This window comes from Abramis brama (genome assembly GCF_963993115.1).
Source record: "Abramis brama genome assembly, chromosome: 19".
NCBI classification, from domain to species: domain Eukaryota; kingdom Metazoa; phylum Chordata; class Actinopteri; order Cypriniformes; family Leuciscidae; genus Abramis; species Abramis brama.
The window spans coordinates 6496344-6515399 of NC_139981.1; the positions used below are offsets into that span (position 1 = coordinate 6496344).

The window sequence follows — 19056 nt, forward strand, 5'->3', positions numbered from 1 at the left end:
GAAGTAACAGCTGCTGGGAAAATTAAAGCCTCTCTCTCATCATTAGGGATGATACCGCTTTTTAGAAACGGAGTAAGAGTAGTACTTTTTTTCTGTATTCCCCAGTATCAATACATATATTTTTAGCAATGCTACAATTTTTAGGTAAAGTAAAATTGATGATTTGAGGGTAGAATGCTTAATATTTTGATGGATCAACTCTCACATTAGAGATTTGTTCTGGGTCACCATTACCAAGGATGAACAATGGATGGTGCAGTACATGCAAATACTAAAATGCAAAATAAATAGTTTTTCAAATGGGAAGAAAAAAAACAGGATCTTATGTTGTTGAGCAACTTAGATTTAGTTGGTTATCCATGCATCATATTTTTAGAAAACTCATGTTAAATTTAAGTATCAAATATCAGGCTTTTGATTAACATTTATTTCTTCATCTCTCAAATCACCATTGTATCACATTGCATTACATATTTTTCCCCCACAGTAAAAACTACATTGAAAATGCTTACTTCATTGAGTTTTGAATATAAAAGTATACCATCTTACAAATAAATATTATTGGGAGATATAGAGTGACAACTGTCATAAATATGAGCAACTGCACCAAATTGCATATTTTTGCCCAGTTTGAACCTCTGAATAATTGGACCTATCCTCAAGTATAAGCTCCAATTTTATCCTATATTATACTATATGACACATAAAAGCTTGATGTATCAAATGTGAACATTAAAAAAAACTATGCAAACTTTTTTTAAGATTAGGTTCAATAAACCGTTCAATTTGTAAAAACAAATAGATGAGAAAGAGCCATTTGGAAAACAAAAACTCACATTACAAACTTCATCATGGTAATATTGATACATGACCATTAATAATGCATTCGTATGTATGCTGCATTGTATTGGTTTTAGCACAAAAACATTACCCCAGTCAGATCCATTACAGATACTACCAGATTATATAGTTGTGCAGACCTCCCGATACTGTACTAAAAGAGCATACAATTTGCTTATATTAAAGTCAGATTCTACACAGTACGAGTGCGTCCCATACAAAAATTCCTGATGAGAACAGCAGAGGCCAAGAAATAAACGGCCAGTTGCATGATACAAATTTAGGCCTGCAGCTCTGAGTTTATTGATGAGCTTTTATAAGAAATAAGCACCACACATAAAGCCTTAATCTAACAGAGCCAACAAAACACAGCTGCAGCCGAGGATGCAACATACTTCATTATCTTCGCCGAGCTCTTTATTTGTGGATGGGAAAGCACCTCGGGCCAATCCACCCGAGCGAGGGGAACAGCCCCTCTGAGAACGCCGGCGAGAGGGGGGCGAGGGTTACAAAATACAAACCAGGTAAAACAACAATGGAAAAATTAGTGGAGTCACGAAAACCTGCTGCGAGTGTCGAGTCGAGGCGCAGCTTGCCATAGCAATACTGGGCGGATTAGGGTTCCCCCGAACAGCTACTTTGACGCAAAAAAACAACTCGTGACTTCAAAGCCCGAGTCGAGCCTCAGCCAATTTTACAGAGCGCACATATGACTGCTGAGTATTAGCTTGTGATATCTAATACGCCTGCGGCTTGTTTGGAGATAAAATATTAAATCATTTGAAAATTTCCACACTTTGTCTTATCCGCAGCCAGGTTGCTTCTAGACTCTCTTCCAAAAGCAAATCTTCTGTTGCGCAGTTTCTTTGGGGAACTTGATGTTTTCTTTGTATTCTCGTGGGGGAAAAGCTCAGTAATGCTCCATTCCTACAGTGAAAACTCTTTGACGCTGCTGCAGTATCTGATAACAAGGGTCTCAAGTGCTTACCACTTAACCCAAGTTCACGAAAAGCCAAAGAAATTGTGGACGGCAGAAGAATAACAAAAGTTACTTTGAAATCAAGTCGAAGAAACAGTCACGAAGCTTCGAAAACACAGGACCAAACAACTCTGCTGTTAACGCGTTTCTTCAAACCCAGAAACTTTTAAAGGTGGGCTTAGACTATATTACTTTACAGTGGAAGAGAGAGTCTGGAGTGAGGTGGTGGCGATGAAGGGAGAGGGATCTCAAATGAATCTGTCAATAGAAGCTAATAAAGTCTTCATCAGAAGCTATCACCCCATAAGTGCCACCTTCACTGCAGCTAGTCTCTCAGATTGGAGAACTCAATTGTGTTGTATTGATCCAGCCGGCCATCGGCAGCCCGTCGTACTGCCTCCCCCCACGTGCGCCAATCTTCTTAAATAAAGGCTAAATATCACTCGGTACTTCAGTGCAATCTCCGGGGCCACGCAGGGAAATAAAGAAATTGAGGCGTTGGACCATGATGGTGAGACAATCACACAGTAACCAGGGTGACCTCTGTGTGACATTGGCCAAAATAAAAAAGGGATTAAAGTCGGTCACCCATCCATGTATGCCACGGCTAAGGGTTTTGAGTCTCCAAGTATGTGCGTGTCCTTGGAGAACAAGCTCAGAAAATTGAGAAACGGTACGGCACGGCTCCTAACAATCTCCCTTAAGATTCAATTGTGCCTGTACATAACTAGCAGAGGAGCTGTTAGCAAAAACTGAGGCTATGGCTCATCTCCATGATATTTTACTGCTTCATAATGCACAAATACAGCATTTTCACTGTATTTCAAGTCTCGCAAAATATCAAGTTTTCCCAGTGCATTGGAAACTGCACAATGGTCCGTTCTGCTCACTGTAGGTCTAAACTCTGATGAGTGGACCAAGTCTGGTTTAACAGCCGCCTGTGCAGTCGAGTATGACTGGTACCTCCGCAAATATCCCCGGACCCTGGGGCCCCTGGGAGCACCTAGAGAAGATGCCGCTGCCACACATTACACATGCACATCAATTGGCACTGGTGCAGAAAGAGCTTAAAACAGAGCACAGTTTAAGCGGTTGAGGGTCTGAGCTATAAATGAACATAACAGCAGAGCAATGTCGAGAACAGCATTAAGAAAGCACATTAAAACTGTGTTACACTGATCCAAATGCATCCTGAGGAGCACCAAAGGCAGGTTTTCGAACAGAATTCAGATTAAAAACTATATTTGAAGAAATGAAAATTAACCCTATTTTCTAAATGCATGTTATAGATCTAATTGTGAACAATTCATTCATGCATGTGTTCCTGTTTTTAAAAAGAAAATGTAACTTGTAATGTTTTTTCAAAACTTTGCTACTTCCATTTCACTGCAACGTAAGGTCCTTTGTTTTATGCCGCCCTTTGCTTTTAAGACCCATAATATTATACATAAATGAATAAAAGCAAATAAAATCCCTTATCAAACTCTGAATTGTTACTGAGGAGAAGAGTTTACAGAGTATACAGTTCAGTCAGTGTTTCCTACAAAGCGATACATTATGTGAATCTGTTTTGAAACACGCCAGACTTTTTTTTGATTTATGCATTTGGCAGAAGTGAATAATAGCTTAATAAGATATTTAAATTTTATTTATCTAAATAACATGACTTGTTTTTAATTATTATTTTTAATTCAATTTTATTTTTATTTATCATTTTAAGGTATATTATCAATCCATCAAGCTCCAAATAAAAGTACTACAGAGGATTATTAAAAATAATAGTAATAAAAAAAAGATATTACCACTAAGTTATTTAAAATATGAGCCCTTTTTGTTGATTTAGCACAAATAACTATTGTGAAATTTGTACCATGATATAAATGTGATAGTGATAACATTAACATTTTGGTATGCCACCCACCCCTATACAGTATTAGTAGGTGATTACTTTGAATATTCCTCTACACTCACGGGAATTAAAAATAAAAGAGGACGTAACTACAAACATAGAGATCAAAACTACCCAAATGATCCAGTATCCAGTTTCCTAAACTGTTTGAGATTTCCCCCCTGTAGTAAATGTAACTAAAGCATCACTGACAGATCAGAATTCCATAGAAGCAACGTTACACCACACAAACAAGAGGAGGCAATTTTCCACCAGGCTTTATAGACCAGTGTGTGTGTGTGTGTGTGTGTGTAGGACAACTATTCAGAGAAGCAAATGATCAGGCTACAGCAGCAGTAATACAAACAGTGACTGACTCTCAGTACTAGACCCGCTGGGCCTTTGTGTTTGTTTAATCTAATCACAAAAGAATGAATAACTTAATTTGTCAGACCGCTGTCTCACATATTTTAGACAATTATACAGGCCAAGTGTCTTCTGTCAGACTAAAAACAGCTATGCTCTTTGCTTTACAAGTAGGGTTGTTACGGTACTAAAGTTTCAGGGTATTTTTTAGGGTATAACGTTCACACGCTCAACAAATATGATTGTGATTGCAATCAATGCTTAATGCTTATAAAAACACACTGTAAATAGAAACCATTGACGTTTAGAGAGCGCTCAAACAAACACGAACAAGAGCGTTTGAAAGCAACGTCTATCGGCGGGTTCCGAATATACCTGGTACTTTGTACTACTGGTAATGCAGAGATGCTGGTACCATCAACTTTTAGTACCAATTGGTACCAGTACATTTAGCAACCCTATTTACAAGAGTATAGTGAATAGGGGTAGGCGATATACCGGTAGACACGATTAAACAGTAGAAATTTGTCACCCGGAAGAGATTTGGGAGTATAATCTCTATCGCAGTTATGCTCTCATTTAATGTTGCCGTACTGCACAGTCACGAAAACTTGTGATTTGTATATTACCCATTTAAAAACAAGTGATTTTAAACCTCTGAAGCGCAATTCCGTATATGCGCGCGTTTGTCTGAGAGATGGTTTCTGAGCATTGTCTGAGAGATTTAAAGCAAAACTAACCTTATCGTGAACTAAAAATACTCATATCGTGATAAAAGATTTTGGTCGTCCCTAATAATGAATGAAACTAAAAAGGATTTATCTAACTATTTCACCGTTTCAAAATGTTTGGAAATTGCATAATATATACTCTTTGAATGAAAGAAAGAATAAATGTATGCGCATCAAACCTTCCTGGCCCACTCACTCCATACAGACAAGCGCCAATTGAGACTCAATTGAGACACAGTTCACAAGCTCACAGTGTAAATTACCTCCAAACAAAACGACCCTCAGCCTACAAGGGTTGCGAATGGGGGCGAGCAGGGGAGGTGGGGGGTGGAGCATCCCGTGACCAAGCCAGCAGCCCAAAACCAAACACTGATGGTTATTGATCTGCTAGTGGAATTAGAGCCGGGTCTTTCCAGTAGCCTGCTCTAATGCTGCAAGAGATGGGACGAACTAACAAGGCCAGCACGGCTAAAGCAAACCCAGGGAGACTTCTCATCTCAGGCCCCAACCACAGCCTGATCCATCTACGGGGAGGAGTTTGACGCATGTCAACACGCTTCTCGCCCGTCCGCTCTTTTCTCTCCTGCCTCTTGAAGAAAATTGGCACTTGTCGAAGAGGGCAATTAGGTTGTAACAATGTTATGGAACTCCATACGGTCGTTCAGTACAACCCACAGTGGTGTTTTATAAATGCGCAGAACAATGCTCGCCACAACCTAAACAGGCAATTTGAAAGCCCCAGAGAAATTAAAACTTTTCTAAAAGCTTCCAAAGTAACTCATTGACAATGTTTCCCCTTACAGTGTGATATTAAAGCTGTATTTTAGAATGAAGGGATGAAATATTGTTTGCATTTATAATGCACAGGATCTCAATGTATTTCTGATTTTGCCGTTTGACCCTGGAAAAAATAGCTTTAAACTTTTATTCAGCAATGATACATTATATATTGATCAAAAGTGACAGTACAAAAGATTTCTATTTCAAATAAATTGTTATTTAGAACTTTCTATTCATCAAATAATCTTTAAAGCTGCATTCTGTAACTTTTTTGGGTTAAAAATTATCCCAGCCAGTGTTCAAAACTATCTGCTTGCCTTAGCTCGATTCAAAACGGTAAGCTTGTAATAATGTTTTCAATTCCAGTGGTACTGGTGGATTTCCGCGTGAAATTCGAGCATGTCTTTGCATCATTACGTCACATCTGTACACATAAAGAAGAGTCTATATTGGCTATATTGTGTGTGAGGATGTTGGAGGTGGAGATCTATAGCCTTTTCTCGCAGCACTTTATATAATTAAACATCAATTTGATGGCGGATCCAGAAAGGTTCAAACGACAATCATCAGTGACAACTGGAGATTCACTCGTTGTAAAATGCAAAAGACTTCGGACTTCAGAGTGGCTACAGAAAAAAAGAGACTGCAACCAGTCCCATGTGAAAAGGATAATATCGGAAGGGCATTAAATGTAGTCACGAAATGCTGATTTTGTTAACATTAACAATTTGAGAACAAAGTATAATTTGCACGGTTTGACGTGATCGTTAGATTTAATCAGCGCGATTTACTGCAATGTTTTTTTTCCTTAGTTGGTCAAAACAAAAGTGGATGTTACTTGTTCAGATGACATTTTCTGGTGAAAATTCTTATGTTGGTCATACTTCCGAAAAGTAGAATCTGTGATTCCGAATGACAGTATCCACACCGGCGGCGACTGACAGCCGCACATTCTCCTCAAAACATTGGATTCATCCGCACTGTGCCATGCCGAGGCACAACCCACATAAAGTTGATAATTACGCGAATAACTGATATACTAAGTAAAGCCTGTAAAAATAGGGCCCAAGGCACTGTGGTAATATGAAGTAATTTTTCTCTCATTTTGAATACATTTTTCACATTGCACTGTGTAGTGTTTTAGGGTTGAAGTAAATGTCAGTAAAATAAACATAATATCCTGGTAGAAAATGAACAGTACCTTTTTCTGGTTTTCTATGGATTTTTTTCTTACTGTGAGTGATTTCTGAAGGTTCATGTGACACTGAAAACTGGGGTAATATGGCTGCTAAAAAATGTAACAACAAATTAAAATAGAAATGACTGTTTTACTGTATTTTTGATCAAATAAATCCAGCATTGGTGAGCATTAGACACTTTTTTCAAAAAACAAAAACAAAAAAAACCTCACAGACTCACCTTTTCAATGAGTACAAGCAAAAAGAGAGGGAAAAAAAGGCATAAAAGAGTGAGAGAGAGGGTAGGCCATCATAAATAATGTTAATTGTTGTGATGCATCAAGAAGTCTGTTCTTGAAGATCAAAGCTCTTAACATTAGGTAAGGTAATGAGAAGAGGTTCAGGAGAAGTGGTCTTACATTAAAGCACTACTGACCGGGAGCACAGAGCATGAGGAGGAGCGCGTTTTTTATGTGAGGAATGAGAAAGTGACAGCACAGCACTACCTTCACTGCACAAAGATAAACAACTGGCCTGTTTAGCTAGCCCTCACCCCTAATCCCGGCCTTTTCTTCTCTCTCCTCCACCTCATCACTCTCCCCTGCACTCGAGGGGCAGCCGGGGATTTGTTTGCTGCACCTTGAGGCCGATATTAAAAAAAAAAAAAAGTGCAGAAGAGATTTTGAGTGACAAAGGCAAACAAATAAACAGCAGGGCTAAAGACGACCTTTGACCTGGTGGGCTTTGTTTAAATAACCCTCCAGTCATTTTGAGCAGATTCAAATGCTGTTAGTTTTGACAGAGGTGAAATGCTGCTAGTGTGAGAATGAACTCTACTTTGATTGGGGGGGGGGGGGGGGGGGGGTGATAAAGAATTTAAGGGTTCTGCATATGCAGCAAAACATTTCATTTTTAAATCTAAAGGTGCTAAGAAAAAACAGCATACTGGTAGTATACAGATACTTTAAGAAACAAATACTTAAATTAGTCAAGAATGCATTAAATGGTCAAATGAAAGTAAATACATTTATAAATTTCTAATAAATGCAGTTCTTTTGAACTTTCAATTTAAAAAAAAAAAAGAAAAAAGAAAATATCCATCACAGTTTTCAAAGTTTAACTGTGATAAGAGAATCAGCAATTAGCCAAAGATAGTAAGCAAATCAGCATATTGGAATGATTTCTGAAGGATCATGTAACACTAAAGACTGGAGTAATTATGATAAATTCAGCTTTGCCCTCACAGGAATATATATATTTTTATAATTGTAAAATTTCACAATATTACTGTTTACTATATTTTTGATAAAATAATGTAGCCTTGGTGAATGCAAGAGACTCCTTTAAAAAAAATCTAGTGTAAACTGATAACTTTTTTTATATTATTTTTAATAATTTTAATATTATTTTAATATTATTATTATTACTGGGAAACAACAATAGGCCCCAGTCCAAACATGATGCATTCATAAACCATGACTTCATTAGTACACATTCCCTGCCTAGCCAGCACCTGTTATCCAGCAAATAAAATGTATTTTTTATGCTGCATACTTTGAACAGAAGTCACATTATTCCGGCTGACCACAGCGCGGAGTGGAGCCGGGCAGTGAAGAGCAGGCCGGAGCGTACAGTAATGAGTTTCACAGCTTGCTGTCTTGCTCATGATGGATGGACTTGTGCTCCAAAATACTTTACGCTCAATCACCTTATAAATAACGGATGTTTTATCATGCTGAATTAAAACATTTGAGAAATGGCAAGCATACAGATTCCAGTTCCGCCGTGCGTGTGTGAGTGTGTCTCCACCGAGCGCTTCCTGAGGAATGTGTTGCTGAAGGTTCCTTCCTGGGTTCCATAAGTCTGTGGTGGGAAGTCTTTAGGAAGCATCCCTGTAGCGTTCAGAGTTGATTTACCGCGTGACATGGTGGCAGAATGATGTGGCCATCACAATGTGGCAAGAGTTTCAGTTCTGATACATTACTAATCATGTAAAGCTGCCACAAATTTTACAATGTCACTTGCCTGATGTATCTAGACATGGAGATTCTTTTCTTCTGATGCAATTCAGTGTATGACGGTTCAAATTTGGTAACATCCATGTCTCTTAACACTTGCTAGGAATACCCTTTCATAAAACCACAGCGCTCCAAACAACAAAAATCCTTATAAATACCAGCCTGACTTCTATGAACATGAATCACGATTCAATAAGGGAATCAGTTGTGAAACTGAAAGTGAATATTTCTGACTGACTTGAACTGTCGCTGTGTTTGTTGTTGCATGCACTCTATGATGTCTGATGAAGCCACATATAGACGCACACCAGTTTTCATGACTGCCACCAATGGAACTACATTTTAAGTTATGTTTTTTTGGGGGGGGTTTGTAGCATTTGCAACCATTTTAGCCAAAAACTGGAGCTAGAGGTGGGCGAGGTGGGTCGTTTAGACGATAATATCCAAATTGTTGTCTGGACGATATGCAAAATTGGGATATCGAATATTTCATAATTTGTACAATCCGACCCCCCAAACATGAAAAGAGCTGAAAGAAGTTAAAGAGAAAAAAATTAACGCACACTATAACCTTCTAAACAATTATATGTAGCGATTTTTAATACTGTAGGACAGTACTATTCCCGGAAGCAACCTCCGAGTGGCCCAGCCCATGGTCCCCACATTCATACGTAAATTCGAAATAGTGCGCGCAGAAGCACATGCGCAAAACCGTTTTTAAAATGATATATGAATTATTTTTATTTTATCATATGTCATTTTACAAAAGGACATTTTACAAACCTACGTTTTGCGCATGTGCTCCTGCACGCACTTCTTCAGTCACAACACAGCAATCAGAGGAGGACGCGCTGAAAACTGTAATGCTGTTCTCTTCCTTCATAACTCGTACTGAGAAGGTTTGAGTTGCAGAGGAATTTGTGACTGTTTCACCTGTTCAACCACATCAAAGTTTCGTAATTAGTAAGTCCGTGCTTTTTCTCTTGTTGTTCTTATGTGCTGAAGGGCCGCTGTGCCTCGGTGAAACGGTGTTTGTACGTGAAGAGCTCTTTTCCAAAACGCCATAAACCTAAAAAGCTGCCTCAAAGAACCAGCAAAAGTAATGATTATGAATATGTAAAATATTGCAATAAGACATTTTAATTGTTTTATTAATTTCTGTGTCGGCTGCAATGATGAAGTTGACGATAGGCTATTGACTCGCGATCTTCGCAGTAGGCTAGTGAACGCACCGGAGAAATGCACATTTATTAGGCTACATAATTTTATTTAGTTTTGGATGGTTTTGTTTAGAACCAGCTTTCTGTAAATATATTTCACATTTTTTAGGCCTGTGAGGCGAGTAGGCTACGGTTCGGTTCATGATGATATAATCTCCAGTTCAAGCACCTTATGTTGTGCTAGCCTATATTTACTTTTTATGTAGGCTATTAAATCCAGGAAATTGGTTAATGAAAAATGTATTAAAATTGAGATACAATTAATACAAAACGAAATTCGTTTTAAAGAAAGGCTTTGTGCTTTCTGTTTTGAGGTCTCTGTGAAAGTCTTTTAGTGCCGCTTTCAGAGCACTCGCGTCCATAATGGAGAACTGTCACGTAATATTGTTTTTTCCTCGTAAATGCAAACACGAAAAATAAAAGACAAAAGACTTTTTTTTAAAAGACAAACCATCAATTTTCCTCCAAAAAAATGGATGGATTTATAGCGTTTTGGGGGGAAAATGGATGGATTTATAGCGTTTTTAAAAGATTTTTTTTTACTTTGAATTTATCATCAACAATATTGTTGTTTGATTTAATAATCATTGTTGCAAGAGGTGCCTAGTTCCGTTTTTTAATTTATTTATTTTTTGTAAGTGGAAAAAGTAGGGGCTACCTCAGATTAGCTCCTTTATTGTTTTTTCTATAGCCTACAATAATAGGTCAAATGCAGCAAGTCAGAAGACCAACTGGACCTTCTTTGCCAGTTTGCACACATTTCTTTGAAGGATGGCAAAAATATCGTCTGAATATCGATATCGAGATATTGGAAAAAAATAGAGATATTCATTTTTGTCAATATCTCCCACCCCTAACTGGAGCTCTGAAACATTATCAGACAACAGGAAGGGCTACATGATCACTGTTAACATAATTTACAGATAAAACATTCTTTGCTCAATAATAATTAAAATCCACTCACGCTTGGTTTTCTAATTAAATTCAATCCTTATTCTTTTTATTTAGAAATAGAGAGCTCAGACATCCCCTCAGTGTGTCCTTCAGCCGAGGCAGCCCCAAATTAGCACCTCTATTTTGAGGAAAAACAAACAGCCAATATGAGACCCGCTATTTCCGTCGCATCCTTTGAACGTGTACCCTTGCAGATACCCTCCTGTGTGTCTCGAGTGAGGGTATGGGTGTCCGCAGGGGGTTTGACTGGTGTACAGCGTGGGGTTAAGCCTAGGAGAGCGGTCGGCTCGGCAGGATAAATCACCACACATGCTCTGGCTCGGAGTTCATTTCACACCACTCCTGATGAACACTATCATCCACAATTGCATGGAAAGAATGAGGGAAGGAGAAAGGGCAGACTGGAAGAGGAAAGAGAAAAAAGAACAAGGGAAAGAAAAAGGAAAAAAGCAAGGTGACGAGAGGGAGAAAGGGGAAAAAAAATCTGGGCCTTATTTGTTTCACCTGCTGTGTTCCTTCAGTTCCACACTAATAGCATTCCCATGGGGTGTGAGAGCATATCCTGCAACCACGCACTGTAGACTTAGACAACAGTTCACGGCTACTGTGTTAGCAAGACACTGTGAAGCATACTAAAACAAGCCCTGCCTACAATTAGACCACGGTTTGAGGTGATATACAAGAGGAGGAACAAAGGTTTTGTGAAATAGTATAACAATTTTAAATAACTTAAAATAACTAGTCCATTTTATATTTTAAAATTTAATTTATTTCTGTGCGTGCAAAGATTCATTTTCAGCATCATTACATTACAGTGTCACATGATCCTTCAGAAATCATTCTAATATGCTGATTTGTAATTAAAACAAAATTCAGAATTTATTGATGAACAGGAAGTTCAAAAGAACAGAATTTATTTGAAATAAAAAGCTTTTGTAACATTGTAGCATATATAATACATTTTTGATGAATAAATTATTATTTTCTTAAAATAAGATTTTTTTTAAAAACGTAAATGACCACAAACATTCGAATGATAGTATATAAATTTGTGAACTCCTGTTGTTTCCTTTGTGACTAAGCACATATATCCCTAAAACACTGACAAACATTCAGGCTATTTCATTTCTGTTTTGATTGCTTGGTCCTTTGGTTTTGGTTTTTTCACAGGTACATTTGCTAAATGCACCGTACTGTAATAATTAGGGCATGCAAATACTCAAATTATAATTCATCAATAGCAGTTCACAGCTTTCACACTAATGCCGGGGACACACTTAACGACTAGCTGAAACATTCTGACTGAACTGAACACACTTACAGACTTTTAAACGACTGCAGCAGATTTTAAACACCAACTGTGAACACAGACTGAATGAAGCGGTCTCGACGCGTTTGGGCACGATCAGTCGTAAGTATCAAGTTACATTCATAATCAGCCTTACAGTCCTTAAGTATGTCCCCAGCTTAAGTAAACAACTGATTTACTTGGTCAATCGGAGTGTTTAAATACATTATGAATAAAAATGGCAACAAGGCCGAAGCAGAGCTCTTCACTGGAGCAGAGTACAGCTGATTAATCTCAAAGGTGCTGAACTCTCTCTCTGCCTCTCACTTTAACAGAAGCCAGCTGTGTTGCTGCTTACTGCAGCCTGTCTTCATACTACCATAAGCCAGAGCGCAAGGGATTCATAGCCATTCAAACCAAAATTAAAATGTTGTCCTTCCTTACACCTCATGTCTTTTCTTAGTTATTTCCAAACTTTCCTTGACCTTTTTTTGTAGAGTAAAAAGGTACAATAAAAGGGCATTGTGATCATGGCTGTTCCATAAAATACCATAAAACTAGTGTGAACAGACCAAAATTATTGTTGTTATTCACTGAGTTTTACCCTACAGTGAACCATTCAATCGAGAACTGCTGTAAACGGATCACCAAGTTCAATTTCTGAAGCAGATCAACTGAAAATCACTGAAAAATAAGACTGATAAATCCTAAAATATACCGAACTTGTATGATTTAGTTGTTTTTTATTTTTATTTTTTGTTCATAATTTTTGGGTCACCATGAAGTGTTTTTGGATGGGAAAGAGCTGCATCATATTCTCCATAGCAAAAAAATAACAGCATACGGGTTTGAACAACATGAGGGTGAGTAAATGAGCGAACTGTCCTTTTTGGATGAACTATTCTTGTCAGTATGAAGTCACCTAATGTAACATGGATGCAGTGAAGGCCTCTCTGTCCATTCACACTCAAACTCTGCACACGCTCTTCATTTACATTTACCATTCAGCGAAGCCTTAATCAGTATTAAGTGTCAGACCGGCCAGTATTTATTTGATGCCGTGTTTCCAGCCTCCAAGCATTGACAGCAAATCCTGCGTGTGTGTTTTATAAAGCACGGTGGTTAGATGGGTTGGATTAGGCTCAAGTCACCTAATGACTATATTATGAGCCGGTGCATTAAGGAGGATTAATCTTAATCTGAGCTGTTTCAGTTTGCTGTGTGTGAGCGAGTGAGAGGGCAGAGGACCTAGTGAGGAACAACCCAAACACAGCAGAACAGCATTAATGAAGAGCTCTGGAGGGTCTGAACTGATCAGTCCAGTGTGGACTCCTACAGTATGTGAGAGTTAATGGCTGTGTTTACATATTAGGTGTCTGCGTTGATTAGTCGTGGATCAGAATATTTCAGCTGTGTTTGTTCTATTCACGGCGATTGCAGAAAGAAAACTGCACGGTCTATGATCTGAGCGTAACCTGCAACAGCAAAATATATTTGGAATTTTGTAAAAGTTGGGAAAAAAACAGAGCACTTAGTCTTCACAAAGGATATATAATAACAATGAGGCAACAATATTAGGTTCAAATAAAGTATCAAAAACAAGTGATCATATGGTTTCATAGAACAACACTGACTGCGTTTACATGGACAGCAGTAATCTAATTATTGACCTTATTCAGAATAAGACAATATTCTGATTAAGGTGTTTACATGAGTTGCTTTTAGAATATTCCTTTCATGTTCAAATTTTACATGTTATAGAACATTAATGGTACACGCCATTACGTCACCATGCCACGCCGTCCGACGTTCCCTCCTTACCAACATACAGTTTTCATACATCTTCGTTATGGTACCATATAGTTTCATTTTTAATTTTACGAAAGCTTAAAGTGCAGTTAATTATTTGTCATGCTATATGTGCAAATAGATGAGGGGGGCAGATACAAATTCTGAAGCCATGCTCTCGTTTGCCGTCAAACGGTTAACCACTGCCGCAAAATCCGGCGAAAACTCCCACACGACTTTAAAAGTGTGATTAAGGTGTGTACATGTCTATAATGCACTTTAATGCGATAATGCGACTAAAATAGAAATACTCCACGTCTTAATTTGATTTGTGTTTACTTCAAGTATGACTTTAGCCGGATTAAGGTAATCAGAAATCCCTGTTTACATGGTAGTTTCTTAATCAAAGTATTGTCTTAATATATTGTTGTCCATGTAAACATACTGACAGTTATAAAACATAATATACATAATATAAACACATCATCTTATCTACATTACGTATTAACAAATTCCTGAGGGCACCAACAGCCTGTTGTTGTTACACTTTACAGCAGATCAAATCTTTGTTTAATTTTGGCCAAAAGACATTTAATTCAAATGTTTACTTGATCTTTAATATTTGGCCACTTTTTTATGACAGAAATGCTACAGCCACTGTAATTTCTTGACTAAAAATATGTTGACATCAAAACATCGTGATGAACCGTTTGCATATTTAGAAACATATTGATTTATTCTTCTGTGTTGGTGTAGGTTTAGAAATGATGTACCTTACAAATCTGATGCAATGGCGCACATTGCGTTCCGAGATGAATGTTATAAGCAACCCAAACTCACAACATGTACACAGATGGAGTTCGAGACATGTAAATGATATCAGATCATGTGGAGCAGCATTTACTGTGAACGGAGCCGATCTGAGACGCACGCAAGTAACCTACACGCATGTAAATAGAGCGAATATGTTAAACTCATGGGGCATATGCCTTTGTGAAGTCACAATAGCACTATAGTATGGTTTTTAAATGGTTTTAATACGTCATGCAGCCTTAGAAAACGGTCTAATAATGCGGTTCATGGATTCTCGTCCGTGGAATGTGCCACATACAGTATTTTGCCGGTTACTCGACACGAGTAAATTGCAATCGAGGCGTTTTTAAAATAGAATACTCAAATTAAATAGAGGAATCATGACAGCCCTACACAAAACTAAACAAAACCAAACGAAACGGAAAAAAAAGTGGACAACAATTTTAAACAATATTTCAATATTTTTATATTGTCGATTAAAAAAAGTTTAAAAGTTTTAAACGGTTTAAAAACTGAAAAAAGGAATGCCTGTCATTTAACATTAAAAAAAACAAAAAACAATAACTATCCATTGACATTGTAATACTGGGAAAACAAAAGCAAACTGCCAGGAACAATCAGAGTGTAATCATCCACCCAGACCAAAGGAACTAAACTTCTGTTAGTGCCAGTATCTCTCTCCATGGTAACAGCTGGTGACTTTGAACAACACAGGCTCGGGGAACACATTTCTGTGCAGTGATACCACAGGGTCTCCACAGTGGGCAAACATTAAAGCCTATCGGGTGTACTCCCAGTGGGATATCGAAATGCTATGCTGAGAGTGGCGGGCAATGCCCTGCGCAGCTTAGCAGACCAAGGCGACAACTGTCATAAATTACTCCCCTGTGGGTCAGCATGTCTGCAGTACTGTAAGCAGTCTTGAATGGAAAGAGGGGTGATAGACTACAGAGTGATTTCCACTGGCCGAGACTGGCATCAGCTATGCCCAGTTCAACTACCATGGCCCTCAAAACAAACCGCCGCGCACAGAGACGCGCACACACACAAAGCTGGGAGAGCCGTTCCAGGGAAGAAAAATTACGGAAGGACTTGAAGACTCGTGCATGGCCTCAACTCCCTCTTAGTTTCCATTCATGGGCTGAGAGTTTGAAGAGCAAAAGCAAAAGTACTCGAGCCAAATTCCCATCCCATCTCAACCTTTTCTAGTGATGTCTAAAGTGCACTTCCCTAGGGCTTGCTGTTTGTCATAAAACATCTCTCAGCACATAATTTACCCCAAACCGGAGAAGCAAAAAAGAAATACAAACACAATTTACAGAAGTGGTGGTGGACCAGAATACTGCAGCCGTTTGCCAGCAGAGCGGTAATTTTAAACCGTCCGGCGTTAAGTGGCTCTTCCACCATACTGTGTGGTAATGTGGGACAGCTGAGCACATGGGCCCCTGGCCAGGGAGTGCATTATCTTTATGAATTCATGACAAAATTCTTCTTAGATAGCAACAGCAAGATAGGTGTTTGTAAACATTCAAGCTCCGTTTTCACATGAGAACATCTCGAACAAATGGAGATCAAGCTGAGAAGTCCATGTACTACGCAAGCAATCGGTCATGCTCTCCTAGTCGCAAGCGAACTCTGGCAGGCAACTTGCTTTGCAAAATCACTAAATTATTATTCGTTATTGACCAACACATAGTAAAAATAATAAATACAATTTTTAAAAAAGCCTTAATTTGATACAAATTCTACAGCAGACAAGGTTTCTACATTTTTTTAAAACATTTTATATGACATTTGTCTAAAAAAAAATGCATTTGAAAAAGTTTGCTACCAGAACACACTCTTTAAAAGGTATCAGAATCCACATGCCAACAATGCTCTGAAGATTTCAGACTAAACTTGACACAATGTTGCTTACATTACAGGCTTTGCTAGGCTTAGTTTATAAGTGCATAATTGAGACCCTCATTCCCTTTCACACTTGTCAACTAGACCAGTTTTTTTAGCCAGTCCCGAGATAAAGGGATGACATTGATATGGATTTATTAACCAACAATTCAACGACTCCATACAGAATATTTAATATTTTTTATTTGTTCTTTAGATGAACAATGTAAAAGAGGACTGTGAATAATTACACCATACTTTAACAAACTTATCATGTGTTGTTTAGTTTCTTTTGAGCCTTGTGACAGAACACTTTCCCATATAGAGTTTTTGCAGTCTGTTGCATCTCCATCTCAGCCCGTTCGTTCTGCACACGCAAGGCTGCGCCTATCCAATCCGACTGGCATCACTGCCATGGAATGCTGAAGTCCACATTTTTCCCATTCAGCAAGGAAAAACGGCCTTTCAAAACCAATCAGCTAGAAATGTTGCTTTGTTTTTATTTTCAACTGAACTTCCTGGAACCTATTATGAAGCTGTCAGGGATGTATATTTAGCTATGGCAACAGTGGGCCTCCTCGCCCACTTGCGCCAATGGTCATGTCACCTCTGATAAACAGAAAAACAATTGGCTATCCCCCTTTGTCACCTTAAAAGAAAATGGCCGAAAACGTGCTGGGGAAGAGATGGCCAATCATAGGCAGAAGAAATGGAGATCTGACAAATACTATGGGACTTTTACCATGGGTGATCGGTTCCTCACGATTCTTCATTGACATAAGATAAACTACTCAAGATTAATCTAACAGTTTGCCCTAACTGAGGGTATTTTGGTCTGGACTAAAATGAAAAATTAAACATCTAGTCCTGGTTCGCTTAGCATTCACATTGTTATTTTTAAGACAGAACCTAAAGATACAACCAAAAAAACAACAAGGATTTACGGCATATATTTTGTGACGGAACCACACCAGAGTACGATTGGAAACGGACCACCTTTTCAGGGGTCTTGGTTCGCTTTCATCAGAGTTTGTTTTAATCTAACCAAACTTGCCAAATGTAAACACACCCTAAATGACAATTAAGAGATTCATGCCAAAATGTCAGCGAGTACATAAAAAGATTCTACAGGATGACAGAACCATAAAGATTGAGTAGTCTGGACCGTTTTCTACATCGTTCAGTGCACAAATACCCCCAACCCTGCAAAAAGAAGGGTGGTGTTTATTGGCTTGCTATATTGAGAGCAGACCCATATATCTGTGCTGCTGAGTTTGATGGAATCTATGCATTGAGCCCAGGATTAGCCCAACCTAAACTTGACTAAACAGTAACAAGGCAGCCGACTGGTTCACAAGTTCAGTCCACTGTTCCCTCCCCCATCACCCCTGAGCCCACATTAAAGAAAAAAGAAAAAGACAGCGGTGCATGTTCCCAGGTCATAAATTCAGGGTCAAGATTTCATCACTCAAAACCACTGCCAGCACTGCCAGTTTAGCAGGAATTTTTACAGTTTAAAACCAACACAGGCTTATGTGCATAACTGGGATGGCTAAAGACTGACCTGCACATACCGGAGCAGCTCAACGGGGGGGTGAGACGTGAGAGAACAGTCATGTCAGTCAAAACACAACCACCAATTGTTACCGAGACGGACTGGTGCTAAACATACTATGAAGCATTTTCACGTGTGCGTTTGGTAGATGCGGCTTTCCTAAGTGATTTCAAGGAGTAGGCTATATCGGATCGGTCTAAATTCACTGGGAGCAGATCCATGACCCTACCAGTTGAGCTGGTTAGGTTTAATCTCTAAACTGTAATTTTATACTTAACACATTCAATTCATAAAAGGTGATAAATACAAAATGAAAACAAAACGTATTCCGCTACACAAATTCTGAGTATCAGCCGACACCAATCTGATACCAGTGCTGTTTGATTATTGTAGAATATCTATACCTCTGTGTGTGTGGAACTGATGATCACTCTTTAGACTTTAGACTTTCATCTACAGATCAAGAGTAATAATGGAAATATTGAATCATTTTGGAGGACATTTTACCATGACGCGCTGTTTAAATGCTGAATGGAGAATGACTGACAGCCACCAGAGAGGGAAGAGTTTCTGTGAACTTTGATTTAACAATGTCAATATTTGTCTGTCCCTCACATTAAGCAATCGAATGGCTTCAGTAAACTTTTATGGTGCTTTATATACATAGATTGATATCCACCCATGCATCTAAAATCTATATATGTGGTATTGTATATAATAAATATTATATATCACTCATCCCTATTTGCAGCATTATGTCCAGATCTTCAA

The 19056-nt window shown here is 38.4% G+C and overlaps 1 protein-coding gene across 1 annotated transcript in view; it reads right to left on the reverse strand.

Annotated features, from left to right (window-relative positions):
* gbf1 (golgi brefeldin A resistant guanine nucleotide exchange factor 1) overlaps positions 1-19056 on the reverse strand; it is a 78357-nt gene that overhangs the window by 40484 nt on the left and 18817 nt on the right. The gene's annotated exons all lie outside the window — the stretch shown is intronic.